This window comes from Meles meles, chromosome 2 (assembly GCF_922984935.1).
Source record: "Meles meles chromosome 2, mMelMel3.1 paternal haplotype, whole genome shotgun sequence".
Classification (NCBI taxonomy): Eukaryota; Metazoa; Chordata; class Mammalia; order Carnivora; family Mustelidae; genus Meles; species Meles meles.
The window spans coordinates 108821562-108843501 of NC_060067.1; the positions used below are offsets into that span (position 1 = coordinate 108821562).

Here is a 21940-nt window from a genome sequence, read left to right on the forward strand (position 1 = left end):
TCAGGTAGGCTCCTGGCTACTCTGAATCCACTAACTCTAGGCCTCTGGGGTTTCTTGACAAAATTGCCTCAGATCATATTTTCCTAGATAGCTTAATTTCAAAAGAACTTTGTCCAACACAAAGGTTATTCCAGGAGTTCGCAATGGCCCTAGGAAGGCTCCAAGCTGCTGCATGAAAGCTGCATGGTTGAATGACTGCTAGCGATGACAGGTGGCACTTGCCCAACATCGCCAACCTAGACGGTTCCCTCTCCAACCTCTCTGTGAACTTTCTCTCCTGCTTTTTCGTCTTCTAAACTAACACTTTCCTCAGCCTGTTGCAGTAGCTGTGGGGGCTCTACAAATAGTCAGCCCTGTACCAAGTAAACCCTGCAGTGAAAAAAAATCACCCATGATGGCTCAAACATCAGGCACAAAACTGGAGCTCAGATCATGGTTTCCCTTTTCTTTCTTTCTTTTTCTTTTCTTTTCTTTTTTTAAAAGAATTTTTATTTATTTATTAGAGAGAGAGAGAGAGAGAGAGAGCGAGCACAAGGAGGTGGATTCGCAGGTAGAAGCAGAGGGAGAAGCAGGCTCCCCACTGAGCAAGGAGCCTGATGTGGGACTGGATCCCAGGACCCTGAGATCATGACCTAAGCCGAAAGCAGATGCACCAACCGACTGAGCCACACAGGCGCCCCCATAGTTTCCCTTTCCTTAACAGCCCAGCGCCCCCATAGTTTCCCTTTCCTTAACAGCCCAGAGCAAAGACCGTTTATACCTGACAGTTGTGTGCCCACTCTAACCACATCTTCATCCCTACACTCATGAAACTTTTTTCCTGCTGAGAAGCTTCTGCAGTTTTCTCCTCATGTAGTCAAAACAATTTCCCGGCTAGATGAAACTGGCTACAGAACCAGAAGATTCCAATCTGTGGAGAGATCACACAAGTCGCTTCACTCTAACTCCGAATTCTGATTTTCAGGTCCATTAACAAAGAAAACAACAAGAACACGCAAGAATAATAACATCAGACACGTGTGAGATGCCTCCCACGTATTCTCTCTAATGCTCAAAACAGCCCCGCAAGCATTTCCAAATAGGAACACGAGGTCCACAAAGACTGAACGACTTGGTCAAGGGCATACACAATCAGGAACTGGCAGTGCTAGATTCCTACTGGGCAACGTCTATGTCCAAAGCCGATGCTTCTCCTTCTAAAATATTCTGTTGCCCCCAATTATGGAAACACGTCCTAAGAAAACTTTGCACATGAGTTTGCCACAGAGAGGTTATTCTGGTTTTAATTGCTGCCCATATAAAGAACCGTGAGGTTGGTTCAGGCCTCAGTCGAGTATCTTTTCAATCCCCTGCTGAATTAAGTCTTCCTGCTTTGAGTTAATAGTATAAAAACTACTCTACTTAACTTATAATTTTGTTTCCTTTAGCCCTTAGCTTGTGCCCCTTTCTTGACAGAATACCCAGCCAATTGGGCCTTTGAATCTGTTTCTAATAAAGGAAGCTGATATTGCAGCTTTTATTTTAAAGAGGAAAATAAAGGCGGGTTGCCTGTCATTGATTTGTCTCAAAGCATGTGACAGCAAGACATCTTGGTAGAGGTGATTCTTAGACCTTGGGCTACTGCATTGATTGTTATTTCTTCTGATGTCCACACCTTTTCGCAGAACTGGGCTGGGATGCTGCAGGGCATCATGGACTATCTGCACTATTGAAAGGAATATGCCCCAACAATCTGCTCGTTCATTGCAGAAAGAGGTATCATATAAGGGATCACCTCTCTGTCTCGGTTTCCTCACTTACAAAGCAGTTTGCAAAATTTCTAAAGCTATAGGTTTCTTTTACAAAAGAAAATCTTATGCAGAAACCCCGAAACTGATAGAACTGGAAACACTGTGGCTAAAACGCAGGGCTGGAAAGCGCTGCCAGGAGCCTCACCTGGAGTCTTCCCTATTCCACCCCCTTAGCTGCCTTTGGGACACTTGCCTAAGAAGCTCTCCAAGACACGGAGTGACAATGACTGGATGAGATTTTCTTGAGGCTCCTCCCCAGCTCTAGCATTCAAGGATCTGTGGGTTCCCTTTCTCCACGCGTCTGTCACATCAGTGGCATGGACATGTGTTCTTGTCCCCTCCTGTAGCCGTTGATCCCTCTCAGCCCACACTAGCGATGCTCCTGCGATTCTGGAAGGTTGATGTTGGCTTCTCCCCTACTCCCGCGCCTCTGGACCCTGTGAGTTCAGGGCCTGGGCCTGTCCCACTGCCTCCACTTCCAGACCCAAGCACTGTTATTGCAGACTCGCTGTCAGAAACTCGCGCCGAACAGCTATCTTGCTGCTTCTCCTTATATACGAGAGTCAGGACATTTCACGTTCTCAAACAATTTTCAAGAAACATTTCAGCACATTCGAATCTGGATATCTTGGAAAGGAAAAAAAGTGTTACATATTCAGTTCCTTGTAGAGGTAGAGACCCTTTGTAAAGAAAGCAAGCCAATGGTGAGGACTTGAAGGTGGGATGCTGGGATCAGACTACTACTGCCTCCCAGTGGTCCCCCGGGGTATCGCAGTACTGATGCTCCAACGGAGGGAAGAGCGTTCTAATGAAAAAATTCAGCAGATCCAATTTAATAATCCAAAGCTGAAGAGCCCTTACCTGCTGTTTTTTGAGTAGTAGCACTATTAGAAATGGGATGAGTATCTTCTGAGCAAATGTATTCTGGAATCCGCATTTGTATAACAGCTTTGCCAAATTATAAGCTGTGTAAAATAGGGAAACATTTTCAGACCCCCTCTGAGCATTAATTTCCTTTTCTTCAGTAGAGATGACGACACCCACCTTGCAAGTCTTTGTGAGAATTAAATGACATGGTGTACTAGATTTCTCACCAAGTGCCTGGTATGTACTTGGGGCTCAATTAAATGGTAGTTATTTTCCTTTAAATGAAAGGGAGACTGGACAAACTGAATACATCCTGAAGCCAAAAGCAGAAAGATAATTTCACTGGTGTTCAGTAGGGGAAATATGATTAATTTCCCCTCTTCTCAGACAAATATTCACTAACACTGCAGACATTATGCCATTTTAGTACAGAAATCAGAGTGGTCTTGAAAACTATAAAACAGCCAATGATGTAATTTCCCCCAAAGTGGATCATATTTAGTTCTCTTCTCAGAAAAAAACAGAGAGAGAGAAGAAGAAGAAAACAGAAATAGAGACTTGACAAGTAAAAGGAATCACATGCTTTTAACAGTGCCATGTAATGGAGTTCAACCAATAAATTATTTTTCCTTTCTTTTAGATAAATCTTCAAGGAAAACTCATGAGAAGAATGCTGGGGATATTTCTTGGATTGGATACCAGTTGTGGCAACTTCCTTTCTTTTTAAAAGTTCTTTCAATTTGCTTTAAGTTGTTTTCTTAGCAATTTTTTCACAAGGAGGAGTTGGGGGCGGGGGTGGGAATGCTATTTGGGGATCATCTTTCAAGAAAAATGATCTGAAATACTCCACAGGGATGAGCCAAATAAAATAGCATTTGAAAGGTAAGAAGCTTGAGTGGTAGGTTTTACAATCCATATTCCAAGCACCCAGAACTTCCTGACTGAAGGCATGCGCAAATTCTTCTTTTCACATGTTGATTACTACCTGAAATCCTGTTTGTCTTATCACTTCCAGGATCCTAACAGCTGAGGGATCAGAGGCACACTACCTAGAAAGGAAAGTTTGAAAGAAAGAGCATTTACAAACATGAACTCAAATACCCCATTTCAGAAAAATATAACAGATAGGCGGACGTTACATAAGCTCCAGGAATATTGTGTGTGTGTGTGTCTCTTCTGTAGCTAATTTGGACTGCGTACATGCAGAGCTATGTTTAAGCAAAACCAGTTACCATGGTGACACAGTATCCCATCTAAATGCAGTGTGTGACATCTAATTCCGTTTGTGTGTTAACTATTTAGCTGAAAACTGGAGACCAGCTTAGAAGCCCAACAGACTGATCAAGAACACCTCTCTAGGTTTCCTTATTTTTGCCCTGTCTCTGTCCTGGTCAATCTCTTCTGTCTTCAGATAAAATATGAAGTTTTCTTCTGTACATGATTGTGGGTGAATACTTCTTTTTTCTTGTGAACCTAGCTGTACAACTTCAAAAAGAATCCAGAAAGGCTAGCCATTTCTCCTGTTAGGACAGGACAGAGCTCCAACCTGCTAAGCAAGTCAGTTCATTTTTAGAGAATTCTTTGTTAGTTCTCATTAGAGGTGGCATTTTCGAAATAAATCCCTAATATTAGAGCTTGTTGGTCTCTCTAATTTTAGTCTTTTCCCTCCCACACCCAGTCACGAGTTCTTCATTTTAGAGTCATGCTCTCTGGCTGAAGTATGGGGAAGCTGTTTTATAGAAAAAAATGGAACATGAGTGCATGTTGAAATAAACAAGAATATATAAATTCCAATCGTTTAAAAATTATGTTCTAAAAACTTAATGCTGATAAGAGCTCTTTCAATATTTATAAGAGCAAATTATACCCATTTTTTTGGGTGATTTTGTAGTTAGGCACTTGCTGTTCTGTCTGATCAGTGGTAGGGACAATTCCAGGAGAAACTATGATAGAAGGTTAAGAGGCCTAGTGAGTCCGTGACAAGAGCCAAGTCTTAGTTAACCAAGTCTTGGCCCCATGATCTGGGGGAAGGAATCACGTGGACCATGAATTAAACACATAATGTCCAGCCAACCTTCTTATAAAGTTATTTAGAAGAACCAAATTTATTAGCTGAGTTTTTACCTCTTCTCCTTTTTCCACATTGTAGTAGATATCCTGATAAATTAAGCTTCCAAAAAACAGGTACTGGATGAACAGAGAATTGAGATATTACACTTTATCAGTGAAGAAGTGAAAAAAAATTATGGCCAGAAAGCCCAAGGAAGAGCAGTTACCTGACGCTTCTGTGTGATGGATATAGTCTTCATTGACTGAAGTAAGTGTCTGTTCTTGGTAATGCACTCTACTTAGTGCTATAGGAAATTAGATTAAAAAAAAAAAAAGACTCCATCTGGCCTTCTGAGCACTTGCAATCTAGTGTAGAAATAGGTATATAGAGTTTTGTAGCTAGTTATTAAGTGGTAATCTTTGTGACTTTAATGTCTACAGCCTTGGGAGTCCACTTATGTAAAAGGAGTAATTTGTGCTTATAAGACTATAAGCTGGGAGTCTTTGAATACCACAGATAATCACAGAATTCATTCTAAAAGTACTCAAATTATTTAAATTAGGTGGTAATAGTATGAGTTCTTGTGCTGTGTGGCTGAATAGAGCTAATCTATAGAGTGTTGGATGTGGGAGGTGTGCTGTGTGATTTCCTTTTTCTCTTTGTGTAAGTGATTGTGAAAACTTACGATATGCCTGTTTCATTTGTTCGCACAGCTAAATAGTCATTTCCAAGAAGGTGGAACAATTGCTTTTCTGGGAAGATTCCAGAATTGTTTTATTCCAAATTCGGGGGCAACGCTAATGACAGATTCACCATCCTTGGGAAAGTCCAACTGACTTTCCCCTGCTCGGGCTCAATTAATGTATGAGCAAGCTATGGTTTGGTTGAGCTCTTTTTAAAAATCCCTCTTCATTTTTAAATGATGGGACATAATTGCCATAAACCTTTCCCTCCCTTTGTATCTCCATTTCGTTCTGATCTTCATTTCACTAGCACCTCTCTCCCACCACATGGAACCGTCTACTCAACAAGAACAATCACTGTTAACACCTTGGTTTGTATCTTAAGATTTTTTTTTTTTTGCATATGCAATTACATATGTAAACATACATATTTTACCACTTCATTATACCAGGAGGACCAGTACTGACACACTTACCTCTGGAGTCCCGAGGATGGAGCAAAGCGTTTCCTTTAATTCATGCCACCTGTCAGTTCAGACAGATCCCAGTTGGGACATAATCACAGAGATCCCATCCCTCTCACTCTGGTTTGCTCCTTCTCCTCCTCTACAAGCTCCTGGTCATACCTATAACTCTTATTGAAAACTTTGATGCTCAAGTGCTTAGATGTCACCTAGAGACAGAGGACAGGGCCTGCTCCTTTTTTCCTGAGCTCTACAGAGCTGGAGAAACCTGGAGAGCCTTCCAGTCTTCAGAGTGAAATACCCACAAACCAAACCAGTACTTTGCTGGCTGGTAGTGATGGTTTCTCCTGGCAAATATTTGTATGTTATGCCCCAAAATCTTTTTATTATGTCTCACCAAGGACCACTCTCCCTTAATAAGACATGGCAAGAGCAGGGAGTGTCAGGAGAGGAAAAGAAAGAAGAGTCTCCCGAGTGCTATCCAGAAATAGTTGTCCCCTGCCCCCCACCACACATTAATGTATTTAAAAAATGGAATCATCCTATATAGATTATTCCATGTTTTATCCATATTTTTTATTTAACAGTATATCATGGAGAATATTTAAAGGTCAGGATATTTTTGATGGTTTATAAAATTCAACTGTATGAATGTTACCACTTTTTTATTTAACAAATCTCCTATTTTGGATATTTAGTGTCATATTTTTTAGTATACTAAATAATGATGCAAAGAGAATCTTTGTATGCATAGCACACATACTTGAATTAGTGTATCTGTAAGATAAATTTCTAGAAATGGAATTGTTGGCTCAAAGTCACGCACATTTTAAAATGTTATGTGTATTGCCAAGGTGATAAATGATGCCGAGAGATTCTAGTGGTATGCTTGATGGAGCATTCAGGATGCTTATTTTAATTATTAATTACCAAATAAGTTTCTAAAGATGTGGTTTATTAATCTGGGACAAAGGAAGAGATTAAATAAGGAGGTGGAAAATAAGCAAACCCTCACCAAGACGTCCTGGATTCTTAGGTATAATTTTGCTTTACAGATAATCATCCTGTTGACTTCACTCTGAAAATTCTCTTCTTTTGATCTCAATGCCTTGCATTTTTAGTAGTACCTCTTATTGGTTTATCTGACAAGTAGTCCATCAGTCCATCCATCCATCCATCCATGCATCCATCCACCCATCCAGCATCAATTAGGCTTTTTGTTTGGCTCTGTATTTTACAAGCAAATGTAATTGCTTGGGAACAAGATATACCTGGTCTTAACCTTTAAGAATCTTATTATCTTACACATGGGTATTAATAAATACATTAATTAATTATAGCTTAGATGAGTGACACAAAGGAAAAATAGTAGATAATAAAAGAGCATATAGTAGAGAAATCTAACTGAAGAACACTTCTTTGACAGTCATCTGCTGACTTCCCTTTTCCACATTTTTAATAACTTTAGCACTTGACTCCTACCCTCTATCATTATCCTTGCTGTGTTCAACGCCTAAAACCCTGACTCACAGTTTTTTGATTTCTACTCTTCTTTATTCCATCAAACTTATTTTCAGCAACTCATCACAATAGCCTTGTTGTAAAACTCCAAAATCCAGAATGGTTTTACCACTATGTTTTCAAGTCTGATACTCTTTCATGATGACTGCCTCCTTTTCTCATCCCTACTGAACATACTCTTATCCTTGCTAGCATTGCACAACTTGAATGATTATTTAGAATGTAAGTGTTCTACATGCAATTGTCTCATACAATCTCCCCCCAAATCCTAAGAAAGAGTCACTACTGTCATCTCATTCAATGAATATAGAAATGTTAGAGAGTTTAGACTTATCCAAGGCCATCTGGATCATCGAGTGTCTTGAAATAGGTCTATTTGATCTGCAGGCTAGGGCTTGTAGCTCATATGACAATCTAAATCAACTATCATTTCAGTTTGGGTATTTATAGAATAAACCAATGAGGATGAAGTATAACAGATTGCAAAATAGGGGCAATATATTCACGGTGTAGCATCTTAAGATTTGGTAATTTTTAAAATTATTTTGGGGTTGGGGCAGAGGGAGAGGGAGAGAGAAGCTCAAGCAGACTCCCTGCTGAGTGCAGAGCCCTGAAGTGCGGCTTGGTCCCAGAACCCTGAGATCATGACCTGAGCCAAAAATCAAGAGCTGGCAGCTTCATTGACTGAGCTACCCAGGTACCCTTAGCCTTCTGAGATTAAAAAAAAAAAAAAAGCTCTGACGATATTAACTGGATTTACAACCTTCTTACTCCATCTCTGGTAGTTCTGGGAGGTGAGCGCTCATACAGGAGGCAGAAAAGTCAAGTCAGTGTGTCTGCTGCATCCCATGTGCTTTGTCAAATTAACCATCGGTGATATGAAAACTATTGATATAGGGACCTATTAATAAGTGTTACTGGCACAATGGAGATTTTCCCTTTTTTTAATGCTGATAAAATTTGCCAAATACTTTTGTCTATGTCAAGCATCTTAGAGAATAACAGCCTATTTTAATTTTCCTAATGAATCTACCCTCACTGTTAGTTGTCTCACTTTAGTTTTGTTTCTATTTGGTTGTATTGCATTTTAAAAAATATTTTCTTATTTATGTCTCTTTTCATAGGGATAGACTCTAAGAGGAGGGACTTCGACTCTGTCTCCTGTTTTTTACCTAGCATCTCAGTAGTGCCTGTTGAATACATCTGTGGAATTAAATATAACCTAGGATCTGGCAACTGACAAAACCAACTTTTAAAAATATGCATTTGTCCATTTGCCATACTTTACTATTATTATTTTGTTCATCTCACAAATGTATTTTTTGAATCTTGGCTACATTCCGGGCCCTGTGTTAGGTGCCAGGAAAATAAAGAGAAATTAGCCACAGCTTTGTCATGGTGGCCTCCCCAAAAGACATTGATTGACAGAAAACTAGACAGAAAAAGATGTTATATTGCACTAATGAAAAGCAGTTCATAAGAATCTTGTTGAAATCCTGGGGAAGATAAACACTGAAAAAAAAATCTATAACAAAAAAGAGACTACGTTGATTATTTCTAATTTAAGACACGTACCATTTCATTTTTGCCGATGTTTTGTGTTTTGTTTAGTGCCTTTTGTTTTATTATTAATGGATATTATAAATATACTGTTGTATAAGATCTCAAAGAGTCAAAATTCACTTTTCTAGGCAATTTTATTATTTAAGAGTAGAATGAATGATGGCTAAAAATAGAAGGTAAGGGCACATAGGCTCAAAACTAATAGAAGTTCATGTCTTGCACAAAGATGGAATGAGGTTGATGTTCTTGATCAGCTAATATTTCTCTTCTCCAAGGTCTCCCAGGGAAGCAGCTTTCTTCTTTTGGCTCCACCATTCTTTTTTTTATTTTTTTTTTAAAGATTTTATTTATTTATTTGACAGACAGAAATCACAAGTAGGCAGAGAGGCCGGCAAAGAGAGAGGGGGAAGCAGGCTTCCCACCGAACAGAGAGCCCAATGCAGGGCTCGATCCCAGGACCCTGGGGTCATGACCTGAGCCGAATGCAGAGGCTTCAACGCAATGAGCCACCCAGGCGCCCCCTGGCTCCACCATTCTTTAGAACAATAGTTCAGACCAGTGGCTCTCCAAGTGTGATGCCAGGACCAGTGAGACTGGCATCATCTAGGACCTTGTTAGTAATGAAAATTCTCAGACATCATCCTAGTCTTATTGAATACAAACTATAGGGGTGAGGTCTAGTGATTAGCACTTTTAAAAGCCCTCTGGATGATTCTGATCCATGGTAAAGTTTGAGAACCACCGCCCCTGGTGTGGAGCCCCACACTGTGTCCATCTAGTAGGTGGAGGGGAAAAAGGAACACCGGCTTCATAAAAGTCTCGACCCAGAAATGTCACATATGAGTTACTTCCTCCACATTTTATTGTCTAGAAATACAAATGTTGTAGCCACAGAATCTCTTCTATGGAGTCGTCGATGCAAACTCACACGCTATATAGGAGATTTGGGCTTTGGGGGCTGAGGTACGGCTGCGGAGGGACGATCTGAAACGTGATACTGAGGACTGGTTCCAGAAGATCTGTAATGCTGTGTGATAACCCTAATACAATTCAGTAGATAATGGCAAGATTTGGGGACAGAAAAACGTTTTTTTCATACTGATGATCACTAGTGGGAGAGTATATCTTGTTTGAATAACGTTGTGTAAAGAAGTGGCAAGTGGGAACGATGGTTCCACCCTGAAGAATAATTTTTTAAAAAGCAATGGGGCAAGAAGAGAGACTTGCAGCTGCTGAAGAAGAGACCAGGCCAGTTGTTTTTGTTTTTGTTTATGTTTTTTTTTTGAGGGGGTGGAAGAGGACGTGGAACTGAGGAAAACAAGTTAAAGATGAGCATGTGTCAGGGCGCCTGGGTGGCTCAGTGGGTTAAAGCCGCTGCCTTCGGCTCAGGTCATGATCTCAGGGTCCTGGGATCGAGCCCCGCATTGGGTTCTCTGCTCCGCGGGGAGCCTGCTTCCTCCTCTCTCTCTGCCTGCCTCTCTGCCTAGTTGTGATTTCTCTCTGTCAAATAAATAAAATATTAAAAAAAAAAAAAAAAGATGAGCATGTGTCAAGCTCGTTGAAAGGCCTTCTTGAAAGACAGATTCCCAGGCCCCAGCCCTGGAGTTTCTGATTCGTAAGTCTGGGGTAGAACAGGGGACTTGGCATTTTCTAAGTTCTCTGGTGATGCTGCTGTTGCTATTCAGGGAGCCTCACCCATTAAGGATTATAAAAGGAGCCTTTCAGCTGAAACCCGGATTTGGGGAAAATCCTCCTTGCCCTGGGGCTTTTTGACAGGTGTATATGTGAAATGCAGGCCAGAGTAGTTTTCTTTTTGTTGGCAAAGTCAGAGGTGTGCTCCCAAACTTAAGGGTTGGAGAAGAGATGTTGGCTGTTCTCCAGAGGAAAAAACAACAACTTTGCACCTTGAGGGAACGTTTATTAATCCTCATTATACCAGCAGTTCTTGTAGTGGGAATAAGGAGCTAAAGGTGTAACTCATTTCATTAGACAATCTTTTTCAGTCACAGAAGTATTTTACTACTTTCTTCCTTTCTCACCCTACCTGTCAGTAAGGCTGATCATTTTCAAATATACACAGACATAGGTACATGGATGTAAACACACACACAGGCACACGCGAGCACGTGCGCGCGTGTGCGCACACACACACACACACACACACACTCTAAGTCCCTTCTACCTTCAGAAGGTTTGACTTCATGTAGCTACTAAGACATCAACTTCCACTGTAGCCAAGTAAATGCATTAGGAACAGGAAATTATCTTGCTTAATTTACTTGTCTCCTATAGGATAGCTTGCCTAATAAGTATGGTTTTTCCTGCAGTTTAGGCTGAGTCTGTGAATTTATTGAATCCAATTGCTCTTGCTGCCTTCTGATCTCTCTTTGTTGCTTCTGAATTAAAATTCTGTGTTAGCTGCAGCCTGGTATTTCTGCAAACTGCAAGAGGTGTGCATTTTCCTTGTGTCTTATTGTTATTATGATATTAATTATACTATACACTCAACTGAGTGTCAGCGGTGTCCCAGGAATTGTACTGAGCAAAGATTTTGACAAGGTCCCTGCCTAGGGATTATGTAAAAGCCATTCAACTAGAATTGAATTAACATATGACTTAGTTTAGAGTGGCTGAACTTGAATATTGATTGATTCTTTGGATGAAAAGTGAGTGTGGGAGAGCAAAAGAAAAGAACTCTAGAAATTTTAGGCTCTAGTTTTCTGTCATATCCCATGATTTTAAGTAAGAACTCAATTACATCTGCACCAGATAGTTTGTGTTTATCATTTTATTTCTTGGAGTTGAAATAGTAGTTAGGCAGGGACTCAAATTGGGAGTAGGGAGTGGGAATGATGTCTGATATCCTCATCACACCTTTTTTTCGGACCAAATGTGTTCAGGCTTCTTAGGTTTAAATTCTTCATTCTGTTTGTCTGTTACAGGTGCATGAGAGGTAGCGTTTTATTTCATGTTAAAACAGGTTTGAAAGTTTCTCTACTTTCCTGGGCCACTTCTCCCACCTTGTTTGTTTGTTTGTTTCTTTATTTTTTACTGAAGTTTATTATATGTGAAAGAGGTACATAAAGTGCATTGATTAGAAATGCATGCGCTGATCTATTTTTCCTGTCTATACACCTGTGTAATACCCAGCTCAAGACAGAATATTCTCATACCAAAGAATTTTCCTCATTTTTCAGTCAGTACCTCCCCCAAAAGTAAGCACTACTCTGATTTCTGTGTTCTAACATCTTGAATTAGATCTACACGTTCTTGAACTTAACATAAATAGCATCATATAGTGTATTTTTTAAGTCTCTGTTTCTTCTGATCACTATAATGTCTGGGAGAGTATGTGGTTGACTGTCTGTGGTTGTAATCTATTCTTTATTTTATGAATACACGTAATTCATTTACCCATTTTCTTACTATTGGATGTGGGTTGTTTCCAGTTTGGGATATTATGACGAAAGTTGCTATCAATATTTTTATACATGTTTTTGGTGGTCATATGAACTAATTATTCTTGAATCATGGAATCAGCATATGATTAGCTCTAATTTGTAATGGCCATATTCTGAATTATTTTACTAATTTATGCTTCCTCCAGCAATGTTTCACAATTTCAGTTGCTTCACATTCTCCTCAATGTTTGGTATTATAAGTTTTCAAAGTGTTAGCTATTCTTGTGGGCATGTATTAGTATCTCATTGTCAACTTAGTTTTTGAATTTCTTTTTTTTTTTTCATTTTTTTTTCATTTTATTTATTTTTTCAGTGTAACAGTATTCATTCTTTTTGCACAACACCCAGTGCTCCATGCAAAACGTGCCCTCCCCATTACCCACCACCTGTTCCCCCAACCTCCCACCCCTGACCCTTCAAAACCCTCAGGTTACCCCAACCTCCCACCCCTGACCCTTCAAAACCCTCAGGTTGTTTTTCAGAGTACATAGTCTCTTATGGTTCGCCTCCCCTCCCCAATGTCCATAGCCCGCTCCCCCTCTCCCAATCCCACCTCCCCCCAGCAACCCCCAGTTTGTTTTGTGAGATTAAGAGTCATTTATGGTTTGTCTCCCTCCCAATCCCATCTTGTTTCATTTACTCTTCTCCTATCCCCCTACCCCCCCATGTTGCTTCTCCATGTCCTCATATCAGGGAGATCATATGATAGTTGTCTTTCTCCGATTGACTTATTTCACTAAGCATGATACGCTCTAGTTCCATCCACGTCGTCGCAAATGGCAAGATTTCATTTCTTTTGATGGCTGCATAGTATTCCATTGTGTATATATACCACATCTTCTTTATCCATTCATCTGTTGATGGACATCTAGGTTCTTTCCATAGTCTGGCTATTGTAGACATTGCTGCTATAAACATTCGGGTACACGTGCCCCTTCGGATCACTATGTTTGTATCTTTAGGGTAAATACCCAGTAGTGCAATTGCTAGGTCATAGGGTAGTTCTATTTTCAACATTTTGAGGAACCTCCATGCTGTTTTCCAGAGTGGTTGCACCAGCTTGCATTCCCACCAACAGTGGAGGAGGGTTCCCCTTTCTCCACATCCTCTCCAGCATCTGTCATTTCCTGACTTGTTAATTTTAGCCATTCTGACTGGTGTGAGGTGATATCTCATTGTGGTTTTGATTTGTATTTCCCTGATGCCGAGTGACGTGGAGCACTTTTTCATGTGTCTGTTGGCCATCTGGATGTCTTCTTTGCAGAAATGTCTGTTCATGTCCTCTGCCCATTTCTTGATTGGATTGTTTGTTCTTTGGGTGTTGAGTTTGCTAAGTTCCTTATAGATTTTGGATACTAGCCCTTTATCTGATATGTCGTTTGCAAATATCTTCTCCCATTCTGTCAGTTGTCTTTTGGTTTTGTTAACTGTTTCCTTTGCTGTGCAAAAGCTTTTGATCTTGATGAAATCCCAATAGTTCATTTTTGCCCTTGCTTCCCTTGCCTTTGCCGTTGTTCCTAGGAAGATGTTGCTACGGTTGAGGTCGAAGAGGTTGCTGCCTGCATTCTCCTCAAGGATTTTGATGGATTCCTTTCTCACATTGAGGTCCTTCATCCATTTGGAGTCTATTTTCATGTGTGGTGTAAGGAAGTGGTCCAATTTCATTTTTCTGCATGTGGCTCTCCAATTTTCCCAGCACCATTTATTGAAGAGGCTGTCTTTTTTCCATTGGACATTCTTTCCTGCTTTGTCGAAGATTAGTTGACCATAGAGTTGAGGGTCGATTTCTGGGCTCTCTATTCTGTTCCACTGATCTATGTGTCTGTTTTTGTGCCAGTACCATGCTGTCTTGATGATGACAGCTTTGTAATAGAGCTTGAAGTCCGGAATTGTGATGCCACCAACTTTGGCTTTGTTCTTCAATATTCCTTTGGCTATTCGAGGTCTTTTCTGGTTCCATATAAATTTTAGGATTATTTGTTCCATTTCTTTGAAAAAAATGGATGGTATTTTGATAGGGATTGCATTAAATGTGTAGATTGTTTTAGGAGGCATAGACATTTTCACAATATTTATTCTTCCAATCCAGGAGCATGGAACATTTTTCCATGTTTTTGTGTCTTCCTCAATTTCTTTCATGAGTACTTTATAATTTCCTGTGTATAGATTCTTAGTCTCTTTGGTTAGGTTTATTCCTAGGTATCTTATAGTTTTGGGTACAATTGTAAATGGGATTGACTCCTTAATTTCTCTTTCTTCAGTCTTGTTGGTGGTGTACAGAAATGCAACTGATTTCTGTGCATTGATTTTATATCCTGACACTTTACTGAATTCCTGTACAAGTTCTAGCAGTTTTGGAGTGGAGTCTTTTGGGTTTTCCACATATAGTATCATATCATCTGCGAAGAGTGATAGTTTGACTTCTTCTTTACCAATTTGGATGCCTTTAATTTCTTTTTGTTGTCTGATTGCTGAGGCTAGGACTTCTAGTACTATGTTGAATAGCAGTGGTGATAATGGACATCCCTGCCGTGTTCCTGACCTTAACGGAAAAGCTTTCAGTTTTTCTCCATTGAGAATGATATTTGCGGTGGGTTTTTCATAGATGGCTTTGATAATATTGAGGTATGTGCCCTCTATCCCTACACTTTGAAGAGTTTTGATCAGGAAGGGATGCTGTACTTTGTCAAATGCTTTTTCAGCATCTATTGAGAGTATCATATGGTTCTTGTTCTTTCTTTTATTAATGTGTTCTATCACATTGATTGATTTGCGGATGTTGAACCAACCCTGCAGCCCTGGAATAAATCCCACTTGATCGTGGTGAATAATCCTTTTAATGTACTGTTGAATCCTATTGGCTAGTATTTTGGCGAGAATTTTTGCGCCTGTGTTCATCAAGGATATTGGTCTGTAGTTCTCTTTTTTGGTGGGATCCTTGTCTGGTTTTGGGATCAAGGTGATGCTGGCCTCATAAAATGAGTTTGGAAGTTTTCCTTCCGTTTCTATTTTTTGGAACAGTTTCAAGAGAATAGGAATGAGTTCTTCTTTAAATGTTTGGTAGAATTCCCCTGGGAAGCCGTCTGGCCCTGGGCTTTTGTTTGTTTGGAGATTTTTGATGACTGTTTCAATCTCCTTACTGGTTATGGGCCTGTTCAGGTTTTCTATTTCTTCCTGGTTCAGTTGTGGTAGTTTATATGTCTCTAGGAATGCATCCATTTCTTCCAGATTGTCCAATTTCTTGGCGTAGAGTTGCTCATAGTATGTTCTTATAATTGTCTGTATTTCTTTGGTGTTAGTTGTGATCTCTCCTCTTTCATTGATGATTTTATTGATTTGGGTCCTTTCTCTTTTCTTTTTGATGAGTCTGGCCAGGGGTTTATCAATCTTATTGATTCTTTCAAAGAACCAGCTCCTAGTTTCATTGATTTTTTCTATTGTTTTTTTTGGTTTCTATTTCATTGATTTCTGCTCTGATCTTTATGATTTCTCTTCTCCTGCTGGGTTTAGGGTTTCTTTCTTGTTCTTTCTCCAGCTCCTTACGTGTAGGGTTAGGTTGTGTACTTGAGACCTTTCTTGTTTCTTGAGAAAGGCTTGTACTGCTATATATTTTCCTCTCAGGACTGCCTTTGCTGTGTCCCACAGATTTTGAACTGTTGTGTTTTCATTATCATTTGTTTCCATGAATTTTTTCAATTCTTCTTTAATTTCCTGGTTAACCCATTCATTCTTTAGAAGGATGCTGTTTAGTCTCCATGTATTTGGGTTCTTTCCAGCTTTCCTCTTGTGATTGAGTTCTAGCTTCAGAGCATTGTGGTCTGAAAATATGCAGGGAATAATCCTAATCTTTTGATACCGGTTGAGACCTGATTTGTGACCCAGGATGTGATCTATTCTGGAGAAGGTTCCATGTGCACTAGAGAAGAATGTGTATTCTGTTGCTTTGGGATGAAATGTTCTGAATATATCTGTGATGTCCATCTGGTCCAGTGTGTCATTTAAGGCCTTTATTTCCTTGTTGATCTTTTGCTTGGATGATCTGTCCATTTCAGTGAGGGGAGTGTTCAAGTCCCCTACTATTATTGTATTATTATTGATGTGTTTCTTTAATTTTGTTATTAATTGGTTTATATAGTTGGCTGCTCCCACGTTAGGGGCATAGATATTTAAAATTGTTAGATCTTCTTGTTGGACAGACCCTTTGAGTAGGATATAGTGTCCTTCCTCATCTCTTATTATAGTCTTTGGCTTAAAATCTAATTGATCTGATATAAGGATTGCCACCCCAGCTTTCTTCTGATGCCCATTAGCATGGTAAATTATTTTCCACCCCCTCACTTTAAATCTGGAGGTGTCTTCGCGTCTAAAATGAGTTTCTTGTAGGCAACATACTGATGGGTTTTGTTTTTTTATCCATTCTGATACCCTGTGTCTTTTGATTGGGGCATTTAGCCCATTAACATTCAGGGTAACTATTGAGAGATATGAATTTAGTGCCATTATTAGCCTATAAGGTGACTGTTACTGTATATTGTCTCTGTACCTTTCTGATCTACTACTTTTAGGCTCTCTCTTTGCTTAGAGGACCCCTTTCAATATTTCCTGTAGAGCTGGTTTGGTGTTTGCAAATTCTTTCAGTTTTTGTTTGTCCTGGAAGATTTTGATCTCTCCTTCTATTTTCAATGATAGCCTAGCTGGATAGAGTATTCTTGGCTGCATGTTTTTCTCGTTGAGTGCTCTGAATATATCATGCCAGCTCTTTCTGGCCTGCCAGGTCTCTGTGGATAAGTCTGCCGCCAATCTAATATTTTTACCATTGTATGTTACAGACTTCTTTTCTCGGGCTGCTTTCAGGATTTTCTCTTTGTCGCTAAGACGTGTAAATTTTACTATTAGGTGACGGGGTGTGGACCTATTCTTGTTGACTTTGAGGGGGGTTCTCTGCATCTCCTGGATTTTGATGCTTGTTCCCTTTGCCATATTAGGGAAATTCTCTCCAATGATTCTCTCCAATAGACCTTCTGCTCCCCTCTCTGTTTCTTCTTCTTCTGGAATCCCAATTATTCTAATGTTGTTTCATCTTATGGTGTCACTTATCTCTCGAATTCTCCCCTCATGGTCCAGTAGCTGTTTGTCCCTCTTTTGCTCGGCTTCCTTATTCTCTGTCATTTGGTCTTCTATATCACTAATTCTTTCTTCTGCCTCATTTATCCTAGCAGTGAGAGCCTCCATTTTTGATTGCACCTCATTAATAGCTTTTTTGATTTCAACTTGGTTAGATTTTAGTTCTTTAATTTCTCCAGAAAGGGCTTTAATATCTCCAGAGAGGGTTTCTCTAATATCTTCCATGCCTTTTCGAGCCCGGCTAGAATGTTCAGAATCGTCATTCTGAACTCTTGATCTGACATATTACCCATGTCTGTGTTGATTAGGTCCCTAGCCTTCGGTACTGTCTCTTGTTCTTTTGTTTGTGGTGATTTTTTCCGCCTTGTCATTTTGTCCAGATAAGAGAATATGAAGGAGCAAATAAACTACTAAAAGGGTGGCAAAGACCCCGGAAAAATGCGCTGTAACCAAATCAGAAGAGACCCCAAATTGTGGGGGGGAGAAAGGGGATAAAAACAGCTTCTGAAAAAAAAAAAAAGAAAGAAAGAAAAAAATTTAAAAAATACAACAAATAAAAAATATAAAAAAGAAAGAAAAAATATATATATTTAGATGAACTAGTCAAAAAATGTTAAAAAAGAAAAGGGTAAAAGTTTAAAAAAAATTTAGCAGAAGAAGAAAAAAGAAAAAAGAAAAAAAATTGAAAAAAGAAAAAAAAAATTGAAGTAGCCGCAAGACTAAAGAATCATGGGGAGAAAGCCATGAGTTCCGTGCTTTGCTTTCTCCTCCTCTGGAATTGCTCTGCTGTCTTAGGAATTGAATCTGCTTTCTCCTTGATAGATGAACTTCGTCCTGGCTGGATATTTTGTTGATCTTCTGGGGGAGGGCCCTGTTGTAGTGACTCTCAAGTGTCTTTGCCCGAGGCCGGATTGCACCACCCTTACCGGCGGCCGGACTAAGTAATCGGCTCGGGTTCGCTTTTGGGAGCTTCTGTTCCCTGAACGCTTTCTGTAGAGTTCCGGAGGACGGGAATGAAAATGGTGGCCTCCCAGTCTCCGGCCCGGAGGAGCCGAGAGCCTGGGGCCCCACTCCTCAGTGCGCCCCCAGAGGACAGCACCCAATCACTCCCATATCCCCAGCCTCTAGCCGCGCTCCGAGCTCACCCAGCCCGCGACCAGTTCAAGGTAACCCCGAGCTGAGAGTTCAGTGCTCGGCTCTGTCTCTCCAGCCGGCTTCTCCGTTCTAATACCTGCGAGCTCTCCAACACTCTGACACCCCCGATCCTTCTGTGACCCTGCGGGGCCTGGGGCCACGGTTTAGCCCCTGGAGCAATGTCCCTCAGTGGAACAGACTTTTAAAAGTCCTGATTTTGTGCTCCGTTGCTCCGCCGCTTGCCGGGAGCCGGCCCCTCCCCCCGCGGTCTATCTTCCCGTCGTTTTAGATTCACTTCTCCGCCAGTCCTACCTTTCAGAAAGTGGTTGATTTTCTGTTTCTAGAGTTGCTGTTCTTCTTCTCTTCGCTCTCCCGTTGGATTTGTAGGTGTTTGCAATGTTTAGATAAGCTATCGAGCTGATCTCCTGCTACCTGATGTAGTCTCAGGCTGCTACTTCTCCGCCATCTTGACTCCTCCCCCCCGTCAACTTAGTTTTTTGTTTTAATTAATTAATGAAACTTCTAGATTAAATGAAAAAGAATTCTTAAGATTGTTTAGAAAATGTCAGTTTAATCAGCTTTCAATATTTTAAAGCTGTGAGAAACATCTACACAGTTATTAACCAGTCAGTTCAGTGACAACTGGTGAGCTGAGATTCACACAAGAAATAATAATTATTAAATGTGTGCTAGGTAACAAATAATTTGCTGAAGTATTTATTGTTGTGACTGTGATACAGTAGTATCATTGTTTCTAAACACACCACAGTTTGGGGTGCTTTCAGCCACTAATGTAATCCAGATGTCCTCACCTGATCTAAGTATACTTCTTTAATGAACCCCACAGTTTTTAGAGGCCCAAGGAGTTACTCTGAGAACAGAACATACAAACTAAACAAGATCATTTTTTTCTGAGAAGCTGCTATCAGTATTTTGGTATAATTTTTGGTGATCGTATACTCTTGAGTCATTAACTTTTTTCAAGTAATTTCATTTAGAAAATTTGTCTTTGTGCCATAATGGGAAAGTGAAACAAGGAGGTGTTTTTCTGTATTAACTGCTTTTGGGAAAAGGCTGTTCTTTATTCTCCACTGGGTATTTTTTGGAGCCTTTTCCAACTTATCCTTTTCCTGGGTGTCAGAGTATGGGCTGACCAGTCCTGAGACACAGCAATCTCACTTTCAATGAGTGGTGTTTGGAAATCAAGATTTCCGGGTTTGATTAGAGGCAAATAAAACTTGAAGGAAGAGGACCACATCTCAGTTGAGGCAGTTCTGCAGTTTCTTTGTTCAAGCCTTTTGACAACTTCTTTTGATGAACAAATACTGAGTAGGGAAGAGCAATGGGGCAATGAGTGGAAAAACAATGGATACTTTCAAGTGGCTTTTAAAACATCCTTAACAATCCTCAGTATGACTTCTGTTTGCGGCTGAACCGGAACCCAAATGCGGAGGCCAGAAAAGAAAGGGGAATACAGACACATAAGAGAAAACTGCTTTAGCAGTATGTGGTGTTGAGGTCCAACACAGCAGTGTAATATAGTTAATAAGTACCAAGGCAATTCAATGGGGAAAGAAGATGGAGATGCTGCAGGCTCCACGAGGAGCCTGACTTAGAGTTGGAAGGTCTTGGAAGCCCGGGCCCCGCTGTGTGGGCGCGTCCATTTGGCGGGCGTGGGATCAGAAAGCAAGCCTCGGAGCTCCTGGGAGAAACCCGTGGCTTGAAGTTATCCGTAATCGGTAAATTTTTTTTTTTTTTTAAAGATTTTATTTATTTATTTGACAGAGAGAGATCACAAGTAGGCAGAGAAGCAGGCAGAGAGAGAGAGGGGGAAGCAGGCTCCCCGCTGAGCAGAGAGCCCGATGCAGGACTTGATCCCAGGACCCTGAGATCATGACCTGAGCCGAAGGCAGCGGCCTAACCCACTGAGCCACCCAGGTGCCCCGTAATCGGTAAATTTGCAGAATCGCCAAACTGAGCCCAGCTCGTCTCTTCCCCCACCCTCCTGCCCCGCCGAGTCTCTGCCTGCCAGCAATCCAAGTCCTGGGCACTGTGAAATGGTTCAACGTCCGGAATGGTTACGGATTCATCCACAGGATGACACCAAGGAGGATGTCTTTGTTCACCAGACGGCGATTAAAAGGAACAACCCCAGGAAGTTCCTACGCAGCGCTGGAGACCGGGAGACAGTGGAGTTTGATGTCGTGGAGGGAGAGAAGGGTGCCGAAGCTGCCGGCGCGACCCGGCCCGGGGGCGCGCCCGTGAAGGGCAGCCGCTACGCCCCCAATCGGCGCAGGTTCCGCGGTTCATCCCCCGGCCTCGCCCAGCCGACCCCCGCGCATGGCGGCAGAGGCTCCGTCCCGCGGGGCGGACCCGGGCAGTGAAGACGAGCGAGTTGAGGACTGGGGCAGAGGCCCAGGCGGCGGCGCCCACCGCCCTTCTTCTACCAACGGCGCTTTGTGCGAGGCCCTCGGCCCCCCAGCCAGCAGCAGCCTATAGAGGGCACGGACGGGGTAGAGCCCAAAGAGACGGCCCATTGGAGCGGGGCCAGCAGGGAGATGAGCGCGTGCCCCCTCCCAGATTCCGGCCTCGGCACCGAAGGCCTTTCCGCCCCAGGCCACCCCAGCAGCCGAGCACAGAAGGTGGGGATGGCGAGACCAAGCCCAACCAAGGCCTCGCTGATGGTTCCCGGCCTGAGCCCCAGCGCCCACGAAACCGCCCCCATTTCCAGCGGCAGCGGCAGCAGCCCCCCGGACCCAGGCAGCCGACAGCCCCGGAGACCTCAGCCCCCATCAACAGTGGGGACCCCCCACCCACCATCCTGGAGTGACTCCAACATGAAGGACCCCCAGAGCTACCATCTGGTGCGCGGCTGCGCCCAGGGGGCAGGCCCGGAGACAGGGCGCCGGGCCTGAGGAGGGGTCCCCGGTCACGACTTGTCGCCGTCTCTCTCTCACGCAGGTTATCTGCTAGTGTTTCCAGCCGCCCTGTACCCCACCCAGCACCCCCTGCCCCCTTCCCAGAACTCATGACAGCAAAACACCAGCTTTCCCCTTTCCCTTGAGACTCAGGAGGGCCGAAGCAACAGCCTTTTGCTTTTTCTCTGCCCTACCAAGGGCTGAAAGAAGGGAGCCATCCTGCTGTTCAGAGGCACCACGTCCCTCCCTTAAATCAGGCTGCGAAGGAACCAGCCAGCTCCTGCCTCCTCCTGGTTGATGTTTTTCTCCCACCCCAGTTTATTTTTGTCTCTCCTCTAGCCCCTACCTCTGAAGCCATTTAATGA

At 41.8% G+C, this 21940-nt stretch overlaps 1 pseudogene; it reads left to right on the plus strand.

The window, feature by feature from the left end:
• LOC123936874 overlaps positions 1-21487 on the plus strand; it is a 48542-nt pseudogene extending 27055 nt beyond the window's left edge.
• The last annotated feature ends 453 nt before the right edge of the window (positions 21488-21940 follow it).